Consider the following 25511-nt stretch of genomic DNA (forward strand, 5'->3'; position numbering starts at 1 on the left):
TATTTCCCAAATAAATTCCTTTTTTCTCCCCTCCCACTCAAGGAGAACCAGGAGGAAAATCCACACCGCAGCCTTCCCGATAACGGCATCCTCTGAATTAGGCCATCTTGGAAGGACCGTGGGACTGAACGCTCGGCTTGGCAGTTTCACGGGGATATAAATAGACGGCGGACCTGATTTGCACACGCTTCCCTCAGCGCCCATGATCTGCGCCAAGCAGGGACAACACGACCCATATTGCTGGACAAGGAGGATCTGAGCATTCTCCCAAAAATGAAGATGAAGAAGGTACCGTGTAGTCTTCGATCTGTGACTTCAGCCCCAGCATTATTGCATTAAAAATAAATTTAAGTAATCGTGGACTTACAACCATTCATTTAGTGACCATTCAAAGTAAAAAAAACTTCACTGGAAAAAGTGATTTATGACCTGCTTACAACCATTACAGCATCCCCAGGGGCATGAGATCAAAATTCAGATGTTTGGCACCTGACTCATATTTACGACGGTTGCAATGTCCCGGGGATCACGTGATCCCCTCTTGCGACCTTCTCACAAGCCAATTCAAGGGGGAATCCAGCTTCGTTTAACCACCCTGTGACCAACTTAACAATTTCAGTGATTCACTTAACAACGGTGGCAAGTCAGGCTGTAAAACGGGGCAAAGCTCCCTCAACAAATGTCTCGCTTAGCAACGGACATTTTGGGCTCAATTGTGGTCGTAAGTCGAGCATCGCCTTATTTGTTGACATGGATATCAGATCTTCTTTGAAAACGGGAAGATCAAGTTAATTTTTTTTTTTCTGAATAGGGAAGTTTCTGGTTTTTCGGAACCGTTGTGATTGGTTGCATAATCAGCCAGATGTTTAGACTGGATTTGGCAATTTTGTCCACCTATCCAGTCCTTCCCAAGGACCTGGGATAGGCAGATGTGGTTGTTTAATAATATTAAAGGAACTGCCACAGGATGTAAGCTGCCTTTTGCAATTGACTGATAGGGAATTTGTCAATGCCGATGGTGTTTAAGTGGTGCTCCAGATGTTTTGGAGATTGCACCCAAGGCGCTTATGACTATTGCTCCTATCTTTGCTTTCTTTTGCTACAGTCGTTCCATTTCTATTTGCAGGTCCCTTACAGTTCTATTCTGATTGAAATCTTACAAAAGGTAAAGGCTTCTCTCCAGTTGTCTCTAACTCTAGGGCCCAGTGCTCGTCTCTGTTTCCAAAGTGGTACCTATTAATCTACTCACATTTGCATGCTTTCGAACTGCTAGCTTGGCAGGAGCTGGAGCAAGTAACAGGAGCTCACTCCATCTAACAGCGCTCGGGTCTCGAACCCTGGCTGTCAGCTTTCCAGCTGACAAATCTCAGCGTCTTTAAACCACTGAGCCATTGCACCTCTTTTTACCGTACCCATACCCACACCCATACATACATGTGTACACATATGGTGAAATATGTATAACTTGTCATGGCTCTTGATTTTTGATCCGATTCAGATTCATACAAATTCAGAGTCCCAACAAATGTAATGAGGGAATAGAATATAGAATAGAATAAAATAGAAGAGAAAATAGAATAGAGAATAGAATAGAATAGAAAATAGAGAATAGAATAGAATAGAATAGAATAGAATAGAATAGAATAGAATAGAATAGAATAGAATAGAATAGAATAGAATAGAATAAGATGGAAGGGACCTTGGAGGTCTTCTAGTCCAGCCTCCTGCTCAAGCATATACTATTTCGGATAAGCGACTTCTCTTCTTAAAAACATCCAGTGATGGGAAACCATGATTTTAAGTGGTCACCCCAATGAATATTACAAGCTATTTCCTATTTCTTCACTTTATTAAGTCAAGCTTTATTCTAACTTAAACTGTTTTTTTTTTTTTTAAAAGTGTTTTTAAAAACCTTTTATTATATCGTAAGCCGTCCAGATTCGCTGTGTTAGTGAGATGGGTGGCACTGAATTTGAATAAATAAAGATATAATATTGATTTTTTTTTTCTCTCCCTGGCTTATCATGAGGGTGGATAAGGAAGCGGTTTTGTGCACAGCCTGATCATTTTCTCCGTAATTAGTTTCACCATGAGTTGGAATTTTTCTGTCGTACGCATTGGTGCATTTTTAGGGTCTTCCAAAAAGAGATAAAAGGAATATTTATTATTTATTTATTTATTATTTATTAGTTCAATGTGACTGGGTGGGCGTGGCCAACTGTTTTTGTTTTTTTTTACTTTTAAAAGTATTTTTTCTACAACCTTAAGAGGTTAAAAGCATTTAAAAGTTAAAAAAAAAAGCCTCTGATGCGGTGGGCGGGGTAAGCGAGCGGCGACCAGGCCGGGGACCGGTTCGGGGGCGTGGCCAGCCAATATTATTACCGGTTCTCCGAACTACTACAAATTTTTACTACCGGTTCTTGCAAACCGGTGCGAACCGGGAGCAACCCACCACTGATGTGATTCCCTTTTGCGAGCTTTTTTAAAATTGTGATTACTTTTTTTTTTATTAATTACATTTCTTAGTGCTTAATACACATCGTGTTGTCTGGGTATTTAATTTGCTTAACAATACATATTATGTTCTTAATCTCTACCCAGAGGAGGGATTCAGCCGGTTCGAACCGGTTCGAGCGAATCGGTAGTAGCGACCTGCGGGTGGGCCTGCCCACCTACCCTGGCACTAGGCCATCCTATTTAAGCCACGTTTTCTTAGCCCCGCGCATGCGTGTGAGTGAAGTGAGCGTATGGGGAGGGCGCGCGCTCACATTTTTGGTGCGCGGCAAACCGGTGGTAAAATTATGTGAAATCCACCTCTGTCTCCACCCCTTTTTTCCAACCACTGATAAAATACTGTGTTTACCCAAAAATAAGACCCTGTCTTATATTTTTTGGAACCCTGAAGTAAGCGTTTGGCCTTATTTTTGGGGAGGTCTTATTATTTTGGGGCGTGTGAACAAGACGGGGCGCCTCTTGATTCCAGCTCTGTCTCCCTAACACTAACCACTCCCTAACACTAAGAGCCTTGGTAGCACAGTGGACTAATGCACTGTTATTAACATCTGCTGCCTGCAATTACTGCAAGTTCAAATCCCACCAGGCTCAAGGTTGACTCAGCCTTCCATCCTTTCTAAGGTAGGTAAAATGAGGACCCGGTTTGTGGGGGGAATAAGCTGACTTTGTATAAAATATACAAAAGTATGAAGGCTATTGCTTAACGCATTGTAAGCCACTCTGAGTCTCCGGAGAAGGGTGGCATATAAATTAAAGCAAAAAAATAAAATAAAAATAAAAACCAGAGGAAATCGCGGGGACTGGCTATGCATGCGTTTAAATATTTTCGGGGAGGGATTATTTTCAGGGGGGGATTATTTTAGCACATGTGCTCAAAAGTCCGATTGGGCTTATTATTAGAGGATGTCTTATTTTTGGGGAAACAGGGTAGATTCCATGTTTGATAATATTCTGTATCTTCTTTCTGTTTCATTTTTATCCTTTTGCGAAGTTCTGACAAGGAAAATCAACGGGGGAAGCCAGATTCACTTAACAACCATGTGCCTGGCCCTGGAATTCTGGGAAGTGAAGTCCACAGGTCATAAAGAGGCCATAGTTGCCCATTCAACTGGTCCAGAGTCTCTTTATAACAGGTAGTCCTCAACTTACAACAGTTCGTTTAAGGACCGTTTGAAGTTACGACAGCATTGAAAAAAGTGACTTACGACCATTTTTCATGCTTACGACCGTCGCAGCATTCCCATGGTCAGGTGATCAAAATTCGGATGCTTGGCAACTGGTTCTGATTTATGACGGCCACAGTGTCCCTGGGTCATGGGAATCCCCTTTTGTGACCATCTGACAAGCAAAATCTACTTAACAACAGCGGTGATTCGCTTAACAACTGCAGCAAGCAAGGTCGTAAAATGGGACAAAACGCACTTAACAGATGTCTCGCTTAGCAACAGACATTTTGGGCTCAACTGTGATCGTAAGTCGAGGACTACCTGTATGTCTATCTAATTATCTAGCATTCACTTCCACACCTGGGGAAAAAAAACCCTCACTTCAACATCAGCATAATTATTCCTAATTAGAAGGTTTTTTTTTTTTTAAAAAGTAATTTTATAGATCATCAGACAAATACACTTGAGAGGCTCAGAACGCAGAAACGCTTAAAAAAAACAGAGCAAGTTGAATACAAACATAGGAAAAATAAGGAAAAAGCAAAATAATTTAGGAAGTTCCCGACTTGAGGGGAAAAAGAGTGGGAACGAAGAGAGATGCTCACTGCCAACTCACACACACAAACGCACAAACACACAAACACGGACACATTCATTTGCAGCAGATAGGAAGAATTTCCGATTGGCCCAAAAATACATCCTGCAGATGTGCAAATGTCAAGCCATAGAAATCTATTTGTCATGTTGATATTGAGGAAACATCGGGCAAATTCAAAAGACCAGATTGGGTCTTGGGCGGCGGTAGGTTTCTCATTATGTTACTGCCGGTTCGCCGTGCGCGAACACGAGCACGCCCGGTTCACACACGCTCCTGCCCTTCACACACGCGCCGTCTTCCGTACATGTGCTTTGCTCACACGCATGCCTTCCACGCATGTTCCCGGCCTCGAAAACATGCCTAAATACGATGGCATAGAGCCAGGGTGGATGGGCAGACCCACCCACAATTTCTGCTACCGGTTCAGGCAAACCGATCCGAACCGGCTGAATACCACCTCTGATCTTTGGGAAGACGAAAGACAGAAAGGAAGATAAAGAAGATAAATGCCATTCCAGATAGACATTTAAGGCATCGCAACTTACAACCGTTCCTTTTGTGATGGTTCAAAGTTACAACGGCACTTTAAAAAGTGACTTATGACCGTTTTTCGGACTAATGACCACTGCAGCCTCCTTATGGTCACATGATCAAAACTCAAGACGCTTGGCAAACGGGCTCATATTTATGGCGGTCGCAGCATCCCAAGGTCACACGACCTCCTCCCCCCCCCTTTGCGACCTTCCAACAAGCAAAGTCAAAGGGGAAGCCAGATTCGCTTAACAACCGTGTTACTCACTTAACAACTGCGGCGATTCCCTTAACAACCGTGGCAAGAAAAAGTCATTAAATGGAGCAAAATTCACATCCCAAATGTCTGAGTGGCCGACAGAAATTTTGAGCTCAATTGTGATCGTGAGTCGAGGACTACCTGTTTGCCTTTGGATGTGCCTTTGGAACTCCCTGCCAAGGGAAAGTTTGAAAGGGCCAGTTTGGAAGCAGCTCAAAACCGCAGAAGGAAAAAAAAAAGGTTTTGAGTGGAGAGCTTAGATTTTCAAAGGCTGCCAAACTGCAACTGGTTTCCATAAATGACGTATCCTTGTTTGCTGAACATCACCTGGGCTGAATCTCTCCCCAGAACGCTCACAGGTGTGCTTGACGAACCGGACAGGTAGACTGCCCCTGCCCAGGGAGCACGCCAGGCAGGCTTGGGTCCGCAAGCTAGAAAGAGGCCTCAAATCTCAATTCCCAGGAGTCTTCATGTTTTTGCTTAGTTTTATTGAACCCGTTGAAATCAACAGCGTCACCATGGCAATGGATTCCTCACAGGAATTAAGACAAGCGGTAGGCAGAAGAGGAAGGCTTTACTTGGGAAATTTAAGTATCTTCAACAATTCTTATTCATGCAGAAACACACACACACACACACACACACACCACAAGGTCTCGTTCACTCCCCCGATGTTTGCAGTTTTTCCTCTGCTGTTCAAAACTGTACGCTCCAAAGAATAAGCTTTCTTTGTGGCAGGGTGTCACAAGCCTGGCAACTTTTAGATAGTTGGATTTCAATTCCCAGAATTCCCCAGCCAGTAATGCTTTAAGAGGGGTGGACTTCAACTCCCAGAATTCCCCACTCAGCAATGCTTTAACATGGGTGGACTTCAACTCCCAGAATTCCCCACTCAGCAATGCTTTAAGATGGGTGGACTTCAACTCCCAGAATTTCCCACTCAGCAATGCTTTAAGAGGGGTGGACTTCAACTCCCAGAATTCCCCACTCAGCAATGCTTTAACATGGGTGGACTTCAACTCCCAGAATTCCTCAGCCAGCAATGCTTTAACATGGGTGGACTTCAACTCCCAGAATTCCTCAGCCAGCAATGCTTTAAGATGAGTGGACTTCAAGTCCCAGAATTTCCCACTCAGCAATGCTTTAAGAGGGGTGGACTTCAACTCCCAGAATTCCTCAGTCAGCAATGCTTTAAGATGGGTGGACTTCAACTCCCAGAATTCCTCAGCCAGCAATGCTTTAAGATGAGTGGAGTTCAACTCCCAGAATTCCCCACTCCCTGGGACAATGCAACTGTCATAAATTCATGCCGACAAATGGTTGTAAATCGAGGACTGCCTTGAACTGAGTTTCCGTCATCCACAGCTCTTACAGGCTTGGGGCTGGTGAGAACCCCAACACATCCTGAGGGCTCCAGGTTGCAGAAGCCAACTGTACCCCCCAAAGACCCCAATCCTTAGAAAGAACCCAGCCCGCCAACATAACCCTTGATTTACCCCTCCATCACTCAAGCCATCCAGAAACCTTGATTCACCCAATTCAATCCATTTTCTAGCCTTCCTTCTCTTCCTTCCTCTTTCTTTCTTTTGCTTCTACCCTCCTTTTCTTTCTCTTTCTTTCTCTCTTTCTCTTTCTTTCTTTCCCCTCCTTCCACCCTCCTCTTCTTTCTCTTTTTCTTCCTTTCTCTCTCTCTTTCTCTTCCTCCTTCCTTCCCTCCCTCCCTCCCTTTTTCTTTTTCTCTTTCTTTCTTTCCCCTCCTTCCACCCTCCTCTTCTTTCTCTTTTTCTTCCTTTCCTTTCTCTCTTTCTCTTCCTCCTTTCCTCCCTCCCTTTTTCTTTTTCTCTTTCTCTTTCTTTCTTTCCCCTCCTTCCACCCTCTTCTTTCTCTTTTTCTTCCTTTCCTTTCCTTTCTCTCTTTCACTTCCTCCTTCCCTCCCTCTCTCCCTTTTTCTTTTTCTCTTTCTCTTTCTTTATTTCCCTTCCTTCCACCCTCCTCTTTCTCCTTTTCTTCCTTCCTTCCTTTCTCTTTCTCTTTCTCTCTCTTTCTCACCCTCCTCCTCTCCTTCCTTCCTTTCTCTTTCTCTTTCTCTTTCTTTCTCTTCCTTCTTTCCATTCTCCTCGTCTCCTCTCTTCCTTCCCTCCCTTCTCCTTCCTTCCTTCCCACCTTCCCACCTTCCTTCCCTCCTTCCTTCCTTCCTGAAGAAGAATCACGCTAGATAGAAAAAAGGTCCCTTCAATTCATAAGAAAATCACCCTTTGCGGCTGAGACGGAAAAAAAAACACCACATGCATTTCGAAAATTGGGAAATTGCAGAGCGGAAATTGGCATCCTTCTTGGGCGCTTTGAAAAACGCACAACACACCACGCAAACGGGCACTGCCCGACATCACACACAGCATCGACGACGGGCCCTGACTGCTAAACCTCCCCAAACACCTGGAAAACGTCCCTATCAGGTTGGCCAACATCTCCCCAGCTGCTTTTCTCTGAAGCCTAACCAACAATGGGTTGACTGACAGCCGGGAGCTTGATTGACACCTGAGCGCTTGACTGACATCCCTTAATGAAAGTGTGTGTGGGGGGAAATGCCAAAGAGGCCCTCCCCCACAAACAGCATCTACAACAGGGGTTCTCAAACTTGGCAGCTTTAAGACTTGTGGACTTCAACTCCCAGAATTCTCCAGCCAGCACAGCTGGCTGGAGAATTCTGGGAGTTGAAGTCCACAAGTCTTAAAGCTGCCAAGTTTGAAGACCTCTGATCTACAAGATGCCTACCACATCTGGGCATACAAGGGGGCACACAACCACATCTGGCCAACAAACACAGCACACAATCTCTCTATAGGAGGGCGAGGGGCGTTTTCTAAATCTGATCCACGCACGAAATACAAAATAAAGACCGTCCCTTTTCACCCAGCGGTTTCTGACGACCTCCGCGAAGCCCCCTCCCCCGCTTGCAATTCAAAGGTAGACTGCCTCTGGACAAAGGAGTGCCACAGGCGCGGATTTCACACACAACCAGCGCACTCTCAGCTTTAGAAAAAACCCCTCCCAAAAAACCAACAACAACATAAAATCCTAGGAAATTAATTCCCCGCTTGGGCGGTGAGGAGAGGAGGGTTGGACTAGATGACCTTACAAGGTCCCAACTGTTAATCTGTAATTCATTGGAGATCATCATCATCATCATCATCATCATTGATTTTGCTTGTTTTTATTTTTTATTGTTGTGAGTCCTTTCGGAGATAGGGCGGCATACAAGTTCAAATAATAAATAAATAATAAATTATTATTATTATTATTATTATTGATAATGATGATGATGATGATGATGATGATGATGATAATAATAATAATAATAATAATAATAATAATAATAATAAAATCTCTCTGCAGGGATCGCAGAGCCGTCTCGACGCGGCCGTTCTCCGTTGCCAAACGCTGTCCCCGCAGCCCGACACGTGTACAAGGCACATACACACACACACACACACCGATTTACTTACGGTTCCCCGCGAAACCTGCGTGGAGCCACGGATGAGGATGATGACGACGAGAGACTCTGTTGCCCGGCGAGAAGAGGGTGCGGTGCCCTCGGCGAGTGATAAATCCATGGATTGGGGGGTGGGGGGTGGAGGAAAAAAAAAAACCCCAACAAAACGCCTCCCCACGCAAAACACGCGCGCGCTTTTGTTCCCCCCCAACCGACGAGATCGCGGCTCTCTCTTCGTCCCCGTCTTAAAGAGTCGGGTCTCCGTCCTCGCTTGAAAACGCCGGCGGTTGGCTCGGCTCCACGGCCACTGCAAAACACCCAAGTGGGAGTGCGTGGGAACGATTCACGCGAACCCCCCGCCCCCTCCACCAGGAACGCGTCCGCGGAGACCCCCACGATGAATGGGGAAAGCAAATGTTGGGTGGTGGCAAGGCGAAAATCCTACTTTTGGAAGGGGTGGGGTGGGGGGGGTAGAGAAGGGGAACAAAAGCGAGACCCCTCCCCACCACCCCTTCCTTCTCCAAGAAGCCCCCTCGAAAGGACGAAGCTCCCCACGCCGGAGCGAGCGCGAAGCCACGCAGAACAAACAAAGGAGACCTCGCTTCTCCACGCTGGGAAAAGACAAAAAAGAAAAAAGAAAACCGCTCCGATGCTGAGTTGTTTTTTTTTTCCTTCCTCGCCTCTTGCTTGGTTTCACCGTCTCTCTCTCCTCCTCCTCCTCCCCCACTCCCGTTTACCCCCACCCCCACCCCACTGACAATCTGGCCACCCCCTCCTTATTTTGGGAGGCCACGCCTCCTCCCCACGAGGGTGGGGTGGGGGGTCTTTCAGAACAAACCGCTGAAAAGAGTAAAAAAAGCAAGCGCCTTTGGGAGGTTGGGGGGAAAGATTCCACGGGTGGAGTGGAAGGAGGGTTAGGGGTTCTCCGCAGTTTGCCCCCTCCCCTCAACAAAAGGACTTGTGGCTTTGGATGGTGAAATACACACAGAGGCACGCAAACACACCTTATAGCTATATTTATATATCAGATGCAGAGAGAGAGAGAGAGAGAAACAGAGAGAGAGAGAGAGAGAAAAACACAGAGAGAAAGAGAGAGAGAGAGAGAAATAGAGAGAGAGAAAGAGAGAGAGAAAAACAGAGAGAGAGAAACAGAGAGAGAGAGAGAAAGAGAAACAGAGAAAGAAAGAGAGAGAGAGAGAAACAGAGAGAGAGAAAGAAAGAGAAATACTTATAGGCATACATTTGCACGCATATGCGTTATATTGTACTGTATTTATAACATAGAAATTATAAATTATATATAGTATATAATAAATGATATATATGCGTATACACGTCGACATCTATCTATACAGACACATAGATATATGCATGCACACATACACATATATATACACAAAAATATACATATACTGTATGTAGCATATATATATATATATACACACACAGTATATATATAAACACAGTATATATACAGACTGTATATATATGTGTGTGTGTGTATGTATATATATATATATATATACACACACACACACATATTCTTTTATTTATTTATATTTCCTATTTCTTAACCCCACATCTTCCTCAGATGTATTGTAATCAAAATATAAGCAATATATTTTATATTGTATATGTGGTTCTTATATATATATATATATATGTACACAAACATATACAATTTTTTCGACCCAGTGTAATTACTTCATTTGGGGTAGAGTCCGGGCGACAAACATATATAGGTATGTATATGCATGCTATACATATATACTATACATACTACACACACACAACAAACATGGAGACACACACATTTACACTCTACACACAACCGAAGGGAGAGAAGTAGAGTCTGCAGAGGCACCTTTGGCTTTTCCAATCAGCCAAATGTGAATTTTAACAAGCCCCTTAAAACGGGTTTTATGTTCACTAAATAAACATTCCCATTTATGCTGTTTCCCCCCCCCCTCCTTGGGACACCAACGACTCCCAGGCTGCATCTCTCTGCTGCAAAATTCTTGAGGGGTCGAGAGTCTCCCTTCCCCCCCCCCCCCGCATGTTGAGGGCTGCACCAGGCTTCGAAAGGGGCGCGGGGGAGGGGGGGGAAGAGGAAGGACCAAGTGAGGTTCCACCACCTCCCCCCCAACCATCCGTGCCTCCCTCTTTCCACTTTCCACGGAGGCGCGCGTGAAAACCGGGGAGTCGGGTGTCTTCAAAGCAACAAGTGGAAAGGCTGAACGACCGTTTTGGTGGGGAGAAAAATTGCAAGCCAGAAACGCTAACCCGCCTCGGAGTTCAGAGTTTCCATTTTTGGAAACTCCAGAGGACCCTCAAATCCTAGAGAGAGGGGGGAGAGGGAGAGAGGGAAAGGGAAAAAGGGAGAGGAAGAGGGAGGAAGATGGAGGGGGGGTGGAGAGAAAGAGAGGAAGATGGAGGAGAGGGGGAGAGATGGAGAGGGGGAGCGAGGGGGAGGGGAGAGGGAGGAAGAGGGAGAGAGGGAGGTTGAGGAAGGAAAGAGGGGGAGATAGAGATGGAGATGGGGAGCGAGGAGGAGAGAGAGGGGGAAGAGTGGGGAAGAAGGAGAGAGGGAGATGGAGAGAGAGGGAGATGGAGAGAGAAAGGGAGAGGGAGAGAGAGGGAGAGAGAGGAAGATTGAGAGGGAGAAAGGGAGAGGAGAGAGGGAGGAAGAGAGGGAGAAAAGGAAAGGGAGGGGGAAAGGGAGAGAGAGGGGGAGATTGAAAGGGAGAAAGGGAAAGGAGAGAGAGGAAGATGGAGAGGGAGGGAGAGATGGAAATGGAGAGGGGGAGCAAGGGGAAGGAGGGATGGAGAGGGAGAGAGAGGAAGAGGGAGGGGGAGAGAGGGGGCAGAGAGGGGGAGGGGACAGGGAGGAAGATGGAGAGAGGAAGGTTGAGGGGGAAAGAGGGGGAGATGGAGAGAGAGAGGGGGAGCGAGGGAAGATGGAGAGAGGGAGATGGAGAGAGAGGGAGAGGGAGAGGGAGAGGGAGAGAGAGAAAGGAAGATTGAGAAGGAGAAAGGGAGAAGAGAGAGGGAGGAAGATGGAGAGGGAGAGGGGAAAAGAGAGGGAGAGAAAAAGATGGAGAGGGAGGGAGAGATGGAGATGGCGAGGGGGGCAAGGGAGAGGGGGATGGAGAGGGAGAGGGGGAGAGAGAAGGAGAGAGAAGGATAGGGGAAGATTGAGGAGGAGCTATGGGGAGGGGGAGAGGGACAGGGAGGGAGAGGGAGAGAGAAAAAAACACAACCCAAAATTTAAACACAACCCAAGGAAACCCTCCACCCCGCAGTTCAATCCGCAAACCTAACCTTCAGGAAATCTACGATTCCCAAATACCAGAGTGAAAGAATGGGTGGAAAAACAATTCGGGGGGGGGGGGGAACCCTCTTTCTTTTTTAAAAAATCTTTCTCTAACCCTGGATCACTTTTTCACCTTCAGCTTTAAAAGCCCAGGTGTTTCCAAGAGGGGGGAAAAAAAGAGAGAGGAAGAGATTAAAAGGTTTTTTTTTTTAAAAAAAAAAGTCAGAAATATGTTTTTTTTAAATGTCAGAAATTGTTGATCCAGCTTAGATCAAAGCGTCTTTGGGTCTGCGAGAGTGAGCTTTTGGCTGTCCCTGGTCAAAACACACACACACACACACACACACACACACACACAGAGCCGTCCACAAATAAGAGGCAAAGCTTTTGGGATGCCGATTTGATCGCGGACTGAAAAGAAAAGGCGAGCGCTAAAGGAACACAACTCCTTACTCGCCAAGCAGCGGAATAGATTATCCATCCGGACGGATTGACTCGTTCGTTTCTTTCTTTTGAGAAGAAGTGGGGAAAAAAGCAAAAAAGGAAGTAAAATCAGAACTCAGAAGGATGAATCAAAAGCCCAAATGGATCCACTAAAGCCCTCCATCCATCCATCCATCCATCCATCCATCCATCCTTCCTTCCTTCCTTCCTTCCTTCCTTCCTTCCTTCCTCGAGTGGCAACGGGAAAAGGAAAATTAAAGGGCTTCTTACGCCCTCTTGGGAATAAAAGCAATGACTACATTTCCAGAAAGAATAACTTTTTTAAAAATAATAATAATAATAAAATTAAATTTAAAATTAAAATTAAAATCAATGAGCCTGGATAACTCAGCAGACTAATAGCATTGTAATTTAACTCCAGCTGCCTGCAATTACTGCAAGTTCGAATCTCGCCAGGCTCAAGGTTGACTCAGCCTTCCATCCTTTCTAAGGTAGGTAAAATGAGGACCCAGTTTGTGGGGGCAATAAGCTGACTCTGTATAAATATACAAAAGGATGAAGGCTCTTGCTTAACGCATTGTAAGTCGCCCTGAGTCTCCGGAGAAGGGCGGCATATAAATCAAATTTTATATGCGATTCCAGGAATTCCGAGGGAGCAACGTTTTGGACTCCTCCCCCCCCCCCCATCTGGTTTCTGCATTTTGGAGCAGATCGGAAGGAATCCGGTGGGGGGGAAAAAAAGCACAGATCGCTGGAATAAAAAAAGAAAAGGGGAAAAAAAAGAAGAAAGAAGAAAGAAAAAGAAAAATCAGCCACGCCACTGGAAAGATGCCAACTTTGACGCCACTCAAAAGACCGAGCTGGGGGGGAGGGAAAAAAAGGATGGGGGATTTGACCTTTTATTGGGGTGGCGGGGTGAGGAGGAGGGGGGGGCTTTCAAAAGGAATAAAAACCCAAACCAGAAGCGGCGACGAAAAAAAAAAACATAGCTCAGAATAGCTCCAAAAATAAATAAATAAATCTGAGTTTAGCCAAGCACGGAATTTTACACCTCCGCCCGCAGCTCTGTAGCTTCTTGGATGAACCCCCCCCCCCCCCCCGCCCCTGGGTCGGTCGCTAAGATCGCTGGGGATGATGGGGGTTGTGTTTCCACCCTGGAGGTGGGAGAACCATGTGCCAGATTTTGGGGAGGGAGGGAGGGAAGGGAGGGGCGGAAAGAAAGGGGTGGCAGAAGAGGGGGGGGGAAACAGCAGCTGGGGCAGAGGAAGGAATTCCTGTGTTGTTGTAACTTTGGTGGTGAGGACACCCCGCATTGTTGCGGCCCCCGCACCAGATACACACTCTCTCTCTCACTTCCTCTCTCTCATTCTCTCTCCCTCCCCCCCCCTCTCTCACACAATCTAAGCTGACTTTAATGTACTGAAACACACTCACTCCAGCTTTCTGGAGATCTCGAAATACAATGGAATGGAATGGAATGGAATGGAATGGAGTGGAATGGAATAGAATAGAATAGAATAGGGAATGGTTAAGGAATGAATGAGGAATAAGGAGAGAAGAGAAGAGAAGAGAAGAGAAGAGAAGAGAAGAGAAGAGAAGAGAAGAGAAGAGAAAAGGGAATGGAATGGAATGGAATGGAATGGAATGGAATGGAATAGAAGTAGAATAGAATAGAATAACTCCCAGAATAGAATAAAATTAGAATAGAAGTAGAATAGAATAGAATAGAATAGAATAGAATAGAATAGAATAGAATAGAATAGAATAGGGAATGGTTAAGGAATGAATGAGGAATAAGAAGAGAAGAGAAGAGAAGAGAAGAGAAGAGAAGAGAAGAGAAGAGAAGAGAAGAGAAGAGAAGAGAAAAGGGAATGGAATGGAATGGAATGGAATGGAATAGAAGTAGAATAGAATAGAATAACTCCCAGAATAGAATAAAATTAGAATAGAAGTAGAATAGAATAGAATAGAATAGAATAGAAGTAGAATAGAACAGAACAGAACAGAACAGAACAGAACAGAATAGAATAGAATAGAATAGAATAGAATAGAATAGAATAGAATAGAATATGGAATGGGGAGTGAAATGGAATGGAAGGTAGGATAGGATAGGATAGAATGTAGAGTAAAATAACTTTATTGGCCAAGTGAGATTAGACACCCAAGGAATTTGTCTCCGGTGCATAATGTCAAAAGAACGCCAAGCAAATTTTAACACGGCCGCGTGTACACCCCGCAAAACCACAGGTCTGAGGGTGGGGGGGTGTCCCCCCAAGGGGGAAGGGGGAAGCAAGGGGGAAAAAGTGGGCTCATCTCTTCCCGCCCCCCCTCCCAACCTTTATTGCAAAAGCACCAAAGGCTGTGAAACGGGTGGAGGGTTTAATTTTTTTTTTTTTTAAAAAAAAAACCTTGCCCTCCGCTAGCACGGAAGGCGCTTGCCAAGGGGGGGGGGCAAGACTTTTTTTTAAAAAAAAAAATAATCCCAGGCATGAAGACCGGAGGTGGGGGCGGAGGCAAGGGGAAAGGCGGGAGCGTGCAAGCGTGCACTTCAGTGTGCAAAGTGGCTCCCCCCCCCCCGTGCAATCGAGAGGGTGTGGAACGGCAGTAGACCTGAGGAATGATTGGGGGGGGGGGTTGGCAAAGGTTGCCCAAAGAGAGCAGAAGCAGCTTCCACCCATCAGATCAGCCTCTTCTTACCCAGCAAGGAAATGGGTCCAAAGAATTGGGGAGGGGGGAGAGAATTGCAGTTCCCTCTCCCTCCCCCTCCCCTTCCACCAGCAGGGCTTTGAAAACAGTGCCGGGAAAGAGCTTGGGAAGGTGGGGGGGCTGGATTTTGGGCAGGGGAAGGGGCAGGTGAAAAGGGGAAGAGGAGAAGAACGAGAGGGGACTACCGAAAATTCAAAGGGAAAAGGAAGAGGGGTGAACGACACAATCTTAGCAAGCATCCCCCCCTCTAAAGACCCCCTTCTGGGGTTCGCTGGGGACCTCCCCTCTCCTCTCCTTCCCCGCCCGGTAAAAACACTAGCGCCGATTTTCTCCGCACCAGGGAAAGTTTTAGGGGGGACCTCAAAATACTCGCAAGAAAGGAAAGGAAAAAAAAAACACACAGAAGAAGAGATAAAGCGAGACACCCCGGCTGTTATTATCCGCGGCTCTCCCCCCCCTTGGGAAAAGAAAAGGAAACCCATGCTCCACTCCCCAAGGACATCGGTTTTTTTTTCAACCTGGGGGCCAGCTGTGTACCATGGGAGTTGCAACTCCCCCACTGCCAGAAAGATGCGGAGGGGGAAGAGAGAGAGAGAGAGAGAGAGAAAGTTGCTTGGGGTTTCGTTGAGAGAGGAGGGGATTTTGGGGGGCCGGGGGGCGCGCGCTGCGTCTCCTCCAGCTCCGAGGGTCCCAGCTGGGATGCCCAGCTGTTTCTCCAACCGCCCCCCCCTTCTCCAAGCGGGTGCATTGTATCTCTCCACCACCACCCGACTTCCCCTTCAGCAAACCCCGGATTGCAAACTAATAAAATAGAATAAATCTAGCAGGCTTCAATGCAAAACCCCCTCCCCAGTTTTTTAATTTATATATATTTAATATATATATATATATCGCCAGGCATCCAGACGTGTATGTCTGTTGTGGGGGGAATATAAATGTATGCAATGGGTCCCAGGTAGCCAGATCCTTTGCTCCATCCCTCCCCCAGATATTTGACTGCACCCCCAGATTTTCAGAGCCACCCCCCCCAAGTCCCAGGCACACAGAGACGTCCAGGGCAACCCTCCCCTTCTCCCCCTCGCCTGGGTCCACCAACTCCTCCCCAACTCCGGAGGAGCCCATGCCCGCCCGTCTCTTACCTTACCCCCCCCCCACCCCACAGCTCTCACCCACAATACAGCCGCCCCCCCCAGGTTCCAAAAGCAAAAAACCGGACCCCCCCCAAAAAAAACACACACACACAACGAGCAAGAATGTGGCCAAGCTGCGGCCGCCTCCAGCTGCTCCAACGTGTCCCCCCCCCGCGCCTTCCCCCAAAATCAAAGCGTTTTGCAACCTGCTTCTCTCCTCTCCTCCCTCCCTCCCTCCAAGCTGCTTCAGGTTTGCAACCGCGGCGCCTCTTCGGCGAGACCCCCCTCCCCGAGTATGCATGCATGCATGCATGAATGCACCCCTCCATCCCTTCTCCACGTTGAACCCCGAAAAGAGGGGCCTCCCCCCCTTCCTCCCCCCTTAGCAAGGCAATGCAATTTAAAAAGAAAAAAAAGCAGGGAGGGGAGAGGAGATGAGGGGGGGCAACCAGGTGGGAAGAGCCTCGACGCCCCCCCCTCCTCCCTCCCCCTCCTCCCCCCACCACCCCCACCACAAAACCCATCATCGCCCTCATCCCGCACAATCGACCCATTGCGCCCCTCCCCATCGCGATGGAGCTTTCCGACTTAATTGTGGGAGGGGGGGGTGGGTGGGTGGGAAGGAAAAGCAAAGGGGTCGCGGATTTATCCCCCTCCCCATCGCCGGCTTCCCGTGCTCAGCAAGCGGGGTTCCCTCCATCCTTTGCAAAAGGGGTGGGGGTTGGAAAGAGCTGCAAAGGACCCCCAGATCCCCCCCCTTCTAATTTTTTAAAATTAATTATTATCATTATTTTTTTTTGCAAGCTCCGGAAGCCTCGCCTTACCTGCTCTGCCGCTTGCGCCGCCCCGGCTCACATCCTCGGCCGGGTTGGAGAAGGTGCATGCAGCCCCCGATCCACCGCGCGGCGGGTTTTCCCCCCTCCCCGCGCCTCCCCCCCCCGAGGACCGACTCGGGGCTCCCCTCCCAGCCGAAAAAGGATGCTCTTGCACGCTCTTGAGGCGGGGAGGGGCGGGGGACACTGCGGCTCGCGCTCCCGCCCGGACACACCAGCTGCCACCCTCGCAGGTGATGTCATTCCCCGAGCCTCCGCCGGCTGACGTCACCCGGGAGGCGTGACCCGCGATCTGCGTTCCTCCCCCCCCTCCCCTCCCCTCCCCTCCCCTCGCGCGCACGCTCGCTCGCTCCCTCGCGCGCACACACAAAGGGAGAAAGGGGGCGCGGCCAAGAGGCCGAGAATGAAGGCGGTGACGTCACCGCCCCGGGCGTGTTGTGGAGGGGGAGGGAGAAGAAAAGAAGGAGAAGAGAAAAAAAAAAAAAAAGGAGGAGGAGCCGGAGGACGCGCGCGCGGGAACAGCCAATCGGGAGAGAGGAAGGTGTGAAAATGCAAATCGGAGGGGGGGCGGGGACGGGGACGGGGCGGGCGAAGCTCGCACGTGGGGCCCGCGGGCGTCGCATGAGGAGGCGCATCAATCCGGCAAACCGAGTTTGTTATTATAGGAGGGGGGCGGAGTTTACATTAAGCCAGGATGGGGAAAGTTTAGGGGCTTTTTTTTTTTAAATCTGCGGTTAGGAGCCTGACTGAGCCTTGAAATCTGATTATGGATCGCTAGAATTGGTCCACGCCAGTTTTGTGGTGTGGATGCGATTGCAGAAACCGTCATTGATGGTTTACTGTGTAGAGATCTGGCCCTTCTGGTTTGGAAAGCGCATGGGGTGTGTGGGGTGTGTGTGTGGGGTTGCACTAAATGGAGCCGGTGGCGTGGTGTAATCCCTGTCAAATAATGGCTTAATCTTGCAGGTGGATACAGCTAGTCCTCGGTTTAGGACCGCAAAATTGGAAGCCAAAATTTATGTGACTAAGAGAGACATTAGGTGGGCTTTGCCCCGTTTGACGACCTTCCTTGCCACAGCTGGTAAGTGAATCACTGCGGTTGTTAAGTTAGTCACACGGTTGTTAAGTGAATCTGGCTTCCCCGTGGACTTTGCTTGTCAGAAGGTCTCGCAAAAGGGGATCATGTGACCCTGGGACGCTTGGACCGTCATAAATATGAACCAGTTGCCAAGCGTTTGAATTTTGATCACGTGACTAGTGGTGGATTGCTACTGGTTCGCCCCGGATCATGTGAATCGGTAGCAGCGGCGGTGAGAGGCTCCGCTCACCTGCCCGGACGTCTCTGAGCATGCGCAGAACGCATCCACGAGCGAACTGGTAGCAACGAGATTTGAAACCCACTACTGCACATGACGGTGGGGATGCTGCAATAGTCATACCTCTGAAAAACGGTCATAACTCACTTTTTTCAGTGCCGTTGTAACTTCGAAGGATCACTGAATGAACCAGATTGGATCCAGCGACATTATCCTGGGACACGTTTACTCATCTTCATGCGTACTTAGCGAACGGTTATAAATCAAGGACTTTACCTTTGGTGGCAGAATGCACACCTACAACCTGGGGAGGGAGCCAGATTAAGCCATTATTTGATGGGATTAAATCGCAACCGGCCAGATTAGGCCAAGTCTACACAGTAAGCCATCAATCATAGCTACTTCAATCAATCATAGCTACTTCAATCCTTCATCAGTGGTGGGTTTCAAATTTTTTTACTGCCGGTTCTGTGGGTGTGGCTTGGTGGGCATGGCATGGCTTGGTGGGCGTGGCAAGGGAAGGATATTGTAAAATCTCCATTCCTACCCCACTCCAGGGGAAAGATACTGCAAAATCCCCATTCTGTCCCCAATCCAGGGGAAGGTTACTGCAAAATCCCAATCAGCTGGGACTTGGGAGGCAGAGAATAGATGGGGGCGGGGCCAGTTAGAATTTTTACTAAGGGTTCTCTGAACTACTCAAAATTTCCGCTACCGGTTCTCCAGAATTGGTCAGAACCTGTTGAAACCCACCTCTGCTATTCATCCCACAAAGGTGGTGGACCAACTACAGTGAGTTGATAAGGGCTGATGTCTTTTTAATAATGTGGAGAAAGCAAAATAATTTTCAAATCTGGGGTTTGTAAAGTCTCTAGGATTCTTCCTTGAGGGTGGTGGTGATGGGGGGGGCACAAGATGGAAGGGGCGAAATTAAAAGACAAATGTTAGGCAGATCTTAAGGGGAACGCTATAGATCTTGAGGTAGGGATTCCAGTGACAAGAAACAGGGTTATCTGGTTGTGTATGTGTGTGTCCTCACAGGAAACTTTCTTCTAAGTAAGTCTTCATAGGTTGTCCTTGAATTTTGCTGTAATTTTGAAGAGAATGCTGACATCCCTAAAAAATGGTGTTATTAATCATTAAAAAAATAATGTTTGAAATATTTATATTCTGCCCTTCAATAGAAGGGCAAGTGAGAAGAAACAATTAACATGGATGCATGGTGAATGGACTTCCTCGTTCTGCTCTTGGTATTTTACTCACGGGTAAATATTCAGAGCGCTTATAAGGTTGTCAAGAAAAAATCTGTGTAGAAAATGCATTATTGTTATAAGACTTATTATTGTATAATTAACTCAAGGTGGTGAATATCGTTAATGCTCCTTTCTCCTCTTATTTTCCCCACAACAACCCTGTGAGGTGGGTTGGGCTGAGAGAGAGGGACTGGACCAAAGTCACCTAACTGGCTTTTGGGACTAGAACTCATTGTCTCCTGGTGATTGGCCCCAAATCACCCAGCTGACATGTCTAAGGTGGGGCTAGAACTTGCCATCTCCTGGTTATTGGCCCTAAATCACCCAGCTGACTTTCATGTCTAAGGCGAGACTAGAACTCAACGTCTCCTGGTGATTGGCCCGAAATCACCCAGCTGACTTTCATGTCTTAGGTGGGGCTAGAACTTGCCATTCCCTGGTGATTGGCCCGAAATCACCCAGCTGACGTTCATGTCTCAGGCGGGACTAGAACTCACTGTCTCCTGGTGATTGGCCCGAAATCACCCACCTGACTTTGATGTCTCAGGCGGGACTAGAACTTGCCATCTCCTGGTGATTGGCCCGAAATCACCCAGCTGACTTTCATGTCTAAGGCGGGACTAGAACTCACTGTCTCCTGGTTATTGGCACCAAATCACTTAGCTGACTTTCATGTCTCAGGCTGGACTAGAACTCGCCATCTCCTGGTGATTGGCCCGAAATCACCCAGCTGACGTTCATGTCTCAGGCGGGACTAGAACTCACTGTCTCCTGGTGATTGGCCCGAAATCACCCACCTGACTTTGATGTCTCAGGCGGGACTAGAACTCGCCATCTCCTGGTGATTGGCCCTAAATCACCCAGCTGACTTTCATGTCTAAGGCGGGGCTAGAACTCAATGTCTCCTTGTGATTGGCCCCAAATTACCCAGTTAACTTTCATGTCTAAGGCGGGACTAGAACTTGCCATCTCCTGGTGATTGGCCCCAAATCATCCACTGACGTTCATGTCTAAGGTGGGACTAGAACTCGTCATCTCCTGGTGATTGGCCCTAAATCACCCAGCTGACTTTCATGTCTAAGGCGGGGCTAGAACTCAATGTCTCCTTGTGATTGGCCCCAAATTACCCAGTTAACTTTCATGTCTAAGGTGGGACTAGAACTTGCCATCTCCTGGTGATTGGCCCCAAATCATCCACTGACGTTCATGTCTAAGGTGGGACTAGAACTCACCATCCTCTGGTGATTGGCCCAAAGTCACCCAACTGGCTTTCATGCCCAAGGCGGGACTAGAATTCACTAGAACTTTCTGTTTCATTTTCCAACCTCCTCCCCACCTGCCCGTCAGCAATTTAATGTTCCCCTTGCATTTCTTTGCTCCAAACCAGCAAGTCCCATTTAAAAAAGTCCCATTTAAAAAAGAGGTGAACTAACATGGAGCCTCTCTAGAGAAAATTGACCAAGGTGGCCGAGGAGCTTAAATCCAAATTTGAGAGGAAAAGGTGAATTCTTTGAGGGGGGAGCATAAACATATTTTATATAGCATGAGCGAGTAAATATTTTGTAGATAAGGGCTATAGTTGGCATTTTAGTGGCCAAAGGCAATGTTGGAGAAAAGGAAGGAATGAAGGAAAAGAAAAAGAAAAAAAGAAAGAAAAAGAAAAAGGAGGGAGGGAGGGAGGGGAAGAAAAAAGGAAGAAAGAAAAAATGAAAGAAAGAAAGAAAAAGAGAAGAGCAGGAGAAAGAGAAAGAAGAGAGAAAGAAAAAAGAAGAAAGGGAAAGAAAGGGAGTGAAAGGAAGAGAGAAAAAAGGAGAGAGAAAAAGAACAGAAAACAGGAAAGAAAAAAGGAGGAAGGAAGGAAGAAGAGGGAATGAAAAAGAAGAGAGAGAAAAAGGAAAAGAGGACCAGGATGAGAACTGAATTGGATGTAATTTAATTTATGCTAAAAGCTTAATTAAAATGTGACTGATTAAATACAGTTAATTGTTCTTCCCGTGTCTTTGTTAGTTTTAGTCACATTTCTGTTTATAAATTGATGGCAATTCTGGGAAAGATTGATAATGTCCTGTAGCAGTATCGGAGCTGAAACCTGCATACAGCTAGTCCTGGACTTACAACCATCCATTTACCGACCGTTTGAAGTTACAACAATGCTGAAAGAAGTGAATTAAGACCAGTCCTCATACTTATGACCATCACAGCAGCCCCACTTGGCATGTACTTAATGACAGTTGCACTATCCTGGGCTCACCTGATCACTATTTGTAACCTTCCCAGCTGGCTTCCCACAAGCAAAATCAATGGAGGAAGCTGGGTTTGCTTAACAACCATAGGATTCAGTTAACATCTCAGTGACTCACTTAACAACCATGGGATAAAAGGTAAATTTGGGCATAACTCCGTAACAGCCTCCTTGTTTACCATCAGCCGTTCTGGTACCAGTTTTGATCATAAGCCAAGGACTGCTTGTACTTCCAACAGAAGTTGTTACTACAGCTTTCAGTTGCGCTACACAGGGCTGCGTGTTCAATCTCCAATGGCCATTTCCGAGGCTGCAAAAGCACCTTGTAGCATCTGCAACTCTGCGCTACATCTCTGTATTCCTGAACCTTTTAAAACAGTGCTTTTTCAACCTTGGTTACTTGAAGATGGGACTTCAATTCCCAGAATTCCCCTGCCACCTTTCTCAAATTTGGCCCCCTTTAAGACAGGTGAACTTCAATTCCCAGAATTCCCCAGCCACCTTTCTCAAATTTGGGCCCCTTTAAGACAGGTGAACTTCAATTCCCAGAATTCCCCAGCCACCTTTCTCAAAATTGGCCCCTTCAAGACAGGTGGATTTCGACTCCCAGAATTCCCCAGCAACCTTTCTCAAATTTGGCCCCCTTTAAGACAGGTGGACTTCGACTCCCAGAATTCCCCAGCAACCTTTCTCAAAATTGGCCCCTTTAAGACAGGTGGATTTCGACTCCCAGAATTCCCCAGCCACCTTTCTCAAATTTGGGCCCCTTTAAGACAGGTGAACTTCAATTCCCAGAATTCCCCAGCCACCTTTCTCAAAATTGGCCCCTTCAAGACAGGTGGATTTCGACTCCCAGAATTCCCCAGCAACCTTTCTCAAATTTGGCCCCCTTTAAGACAGGTGGACTTCGACTCCCAGAATTCCCCAGCAACCTTTCTCAAAATTGGCCCCTTCAAGACAGGTGGACTTCGACTCCCAGAATTCCCCAACCTGCTGGTTGGTTGGAGAATTCTGGGAATTGAAGTCCTCCTCTCTTAAAGGGACCACGTTTGAGAAACACTGTAGTGGAATGCTGCAATTTTTGCTTAAAATGTAGGGTTAGTCTAAGATCAGGGGTGTCAAACTCGATTTCGTTGAGGGCTGCATCAGGGTTGTGTTTGACCTTGGGGGGCCAGGGTGGGCGTGGCCAGGGTGGGTGTGCCACCTCGATGTCACTCGTCTCGGGGACGCCTGTGATGGCCCGAGCGCTCTATCAGCGACATTGGGCTCCCAAGCTCTGTTTTTGCTGGCAGAGGCACCACGGGCCAGTCCTTTGCTGTTTCTGTTCTGCCCCAGCTACGTACCCAAAGAACGCAGCACACACAAAGTCTGTACAAACGTTAGTTTACTAAATTAAATCAGTCCTTTTCAAATAAAGGCTGTTAATTAACTTTCTTAACAGCCTACAAGTATCCAAAGAATAAATAATCGTAATCTTACTATGGTTGGCAGAAAGCCAGAAGCAATTCGCAGGACACTGATAAAAGAACTAAGATCCAGACAGGAAGGAGAATGAATAAAGTTGTTCCCTGCAAATTGCTTCAGTCGGCGTTCCTCCTTAAATAGGCTAAGGGAGTGGCCAATTAGCCCCAAGCCTTACTCTCGAGGAGACCTCCTCCTGAGGAGCCACTCCTGCCTTTTGGCAGTTTTGTGTGCCCGTGCATCGAGAAGAGGCTCCTCCTCTTCTTCCTCTTCACTTAAGGGAGCTTCTGGAGGTTCTGAAGGCCCTGGCTGAATCCCCGCCTCTGGCACCACATCCTCTCCAGCCTCCTCACTGTCCGACTCAAGTGCCAGCTGCACAGGCTGCTGGCGTAGCACCACACCAGCCTCCTCGCTGTCAGAATCAGCTATTAGTTGCACAGGCCGCTGGTGGGCCACAACAGTTTCCAGGGTGGCCCTGCAGGCCAGATCTAAGCACCTCGTCGGGTGGATCTGGCCCCCGGGCTTTGAGTTTAACACTCCTGGTCTAGCTGGTTTCCAGATTCCTTTAAAACTAAATCCCCCCCCCCAAAGTTTTCTTCTGGGAAGTTAATCATATTTAATCAGCCAAATCGTGATTCTTAGACACCTTTCTTGGATCGCAGCTGTACAAATCTGATCCTATATATATATATATTTATATATATATTTACCGGCTGTTAAAAACCCACCCCGTTCAATCGGCCTTCTGCCTGAGGCAGTGCGCATTCAGAACAAAATGACAACATTGTACACTTTGATGAATGAAACAACCGCTGGAGCGCTTTAAACATGAATAAAATATGACTCATGCAAATATTACCATATCGGGTGTTGCTTAGATTCGTTATCTTTATTATTATTTTGTTTTTAAAGGGTAAATATTGATCTACGCAAATGTTGGTTTTAATGTTGAATGGGATTCCCGGTCTTTTAACGCTAATGTGATAGAGATACGGTTGATTTTCAGTTTTATTTCCAAAATCTTTGTACAAGAATTGACTTGCAGTTTCTGGAGTGAGGGTTTTTTTTTTCCCCAGCAGGAAAGAGTTTTCATTCCTTCCAGGTGAGAAATCTGCTCAAATATACAGGCCTGCAAAAATTCACATCGGTAATCCTCGAATTACAACCATTCGTTTAGTGACTGCTCGAAGTTACGGCCTCACTGAAAAAATTGACTTATGAATGGTTTTCACACTTACGACCCTATCAGCATCCCCATTAGTGGTGGGTTGCTATCGGTTCGCCCCTGTTTGGGTGAACCAGTAGTGACGGCGGTGGGAGGCTCCGCCCACCTGCCCAGACGTCATCAAATACGCTCTGCGCATACGCAGAAGCTTCTGCGCATGTGCAGAAGTGGCGCATGCGCGAGCAAACCAGTAGCAAAGGTAAGTGAAACCCACCACTGATCCCCATGTCACGTGATCAAAATTGAGGTGCTTGGCAACTGACTCGTATTTATGACGGTTGCAGCGATGGTCGTCGTGTCCCGGGGTCGCGTGATCCTCTTTTGCGACCTTCTGATGAGCAAAGTCAACCAGGAAGCCAGATTGACTTAACAATCGTTTTACTAACTTAACAATTGTGGCAAGAAAGGTTGTAAAATGGGGCAATACTCACTTAACGACTGTCTCGATTAGCAACGGAGAGTTTGGGCTCAATTGTGGTCATAAGTTGACTACAATCGTTCATTTAGTGATCTTTCAAAGTTATAACGGCACTGAAAAATGTGACTAATGAACAGTGGTGAAATCTAAAATTTGTTACTACCGGTTTTGTGGGCGTGGCTTGGTGGGAGGTGGGTAATGTGACTGGGTGGGCATGGCCAATTTTTTTTTCTTTACTTTTAAAACCATTTTTTCTACAATCTCTTTGGCGAGGAGGTTGTAAAAAAATGCTTTCAAAAGGGTCTGACGATCCCCGCTGAGTTGCCTGATTGGCAGAGGCTTTTTTTCTTTTAAATGCCTCTGACGATCAGGCAACACAGCTTGAATCATCAGAGGCTTTTAAAAGAAAAAAAGCCTCTGACGATCAGGCAATTCAGCTTGGATCGTCAGAGGCTTTTAAAAGAAAAAAAGGGTTTTTTTCTTTTAAATGCCTCTGACGATCCAAGCTGAGCCACAGGATCATCAGAAGCTTTTTTTTTTTTTTTTACTTTTAAAAGCATTTTTTCGGCCGAAGAGGTTGTAGAAAAAATGCTTTTAAAAGTAAAAAAA

The 25511-nt window shown here is 46.9% G+C and overlaps 1 protein-coding gene across 6 annotated transcripts in view; it reads right to left on the reverse strand.

Annotated features, from left to right (window-relative positions):
- The window catches only part of PTPRS (protein tyrosine phosphatase receptor type S), a 332155-nt gene extending 314895 nt beyond the window's left edge, over positions 1–17260 (reverse strand). For 3 of the 6 annotated variants that reach the window (XM_087871720.1, XM_087871557.1, XM_087871358.1), the window contains exon 1: positions 16979–17260. The gene's annotated coding sequence lies outside the window, so the exon portion shown is untranslated. Of the gene's footprint in view, positions 1–8574; positions 9355–16978 lie in introns of those variants that run through there. The other 3 variants (XM_087871762.1, XM_087871534.1, XM_087871409.1) reach the window with 1 other exon arrangement.
- Between the last annotated feature and the right edge of the window lie 8251 nt (positions 17261–25511).

Source organism: Pantherophis guttatus, chromosome 1, assembly GCF_059756535.1.
Source record: "Pantherophis guttatus breed Tessera chromosome 1, ASM5975653v1, whole genome shotgun sequence".
NCBI lineage: Eukaryota > Metazoa > Chordata > Lepidosauria > Squamata > Colubridae > Pantherophis > Pantherophis guttatus.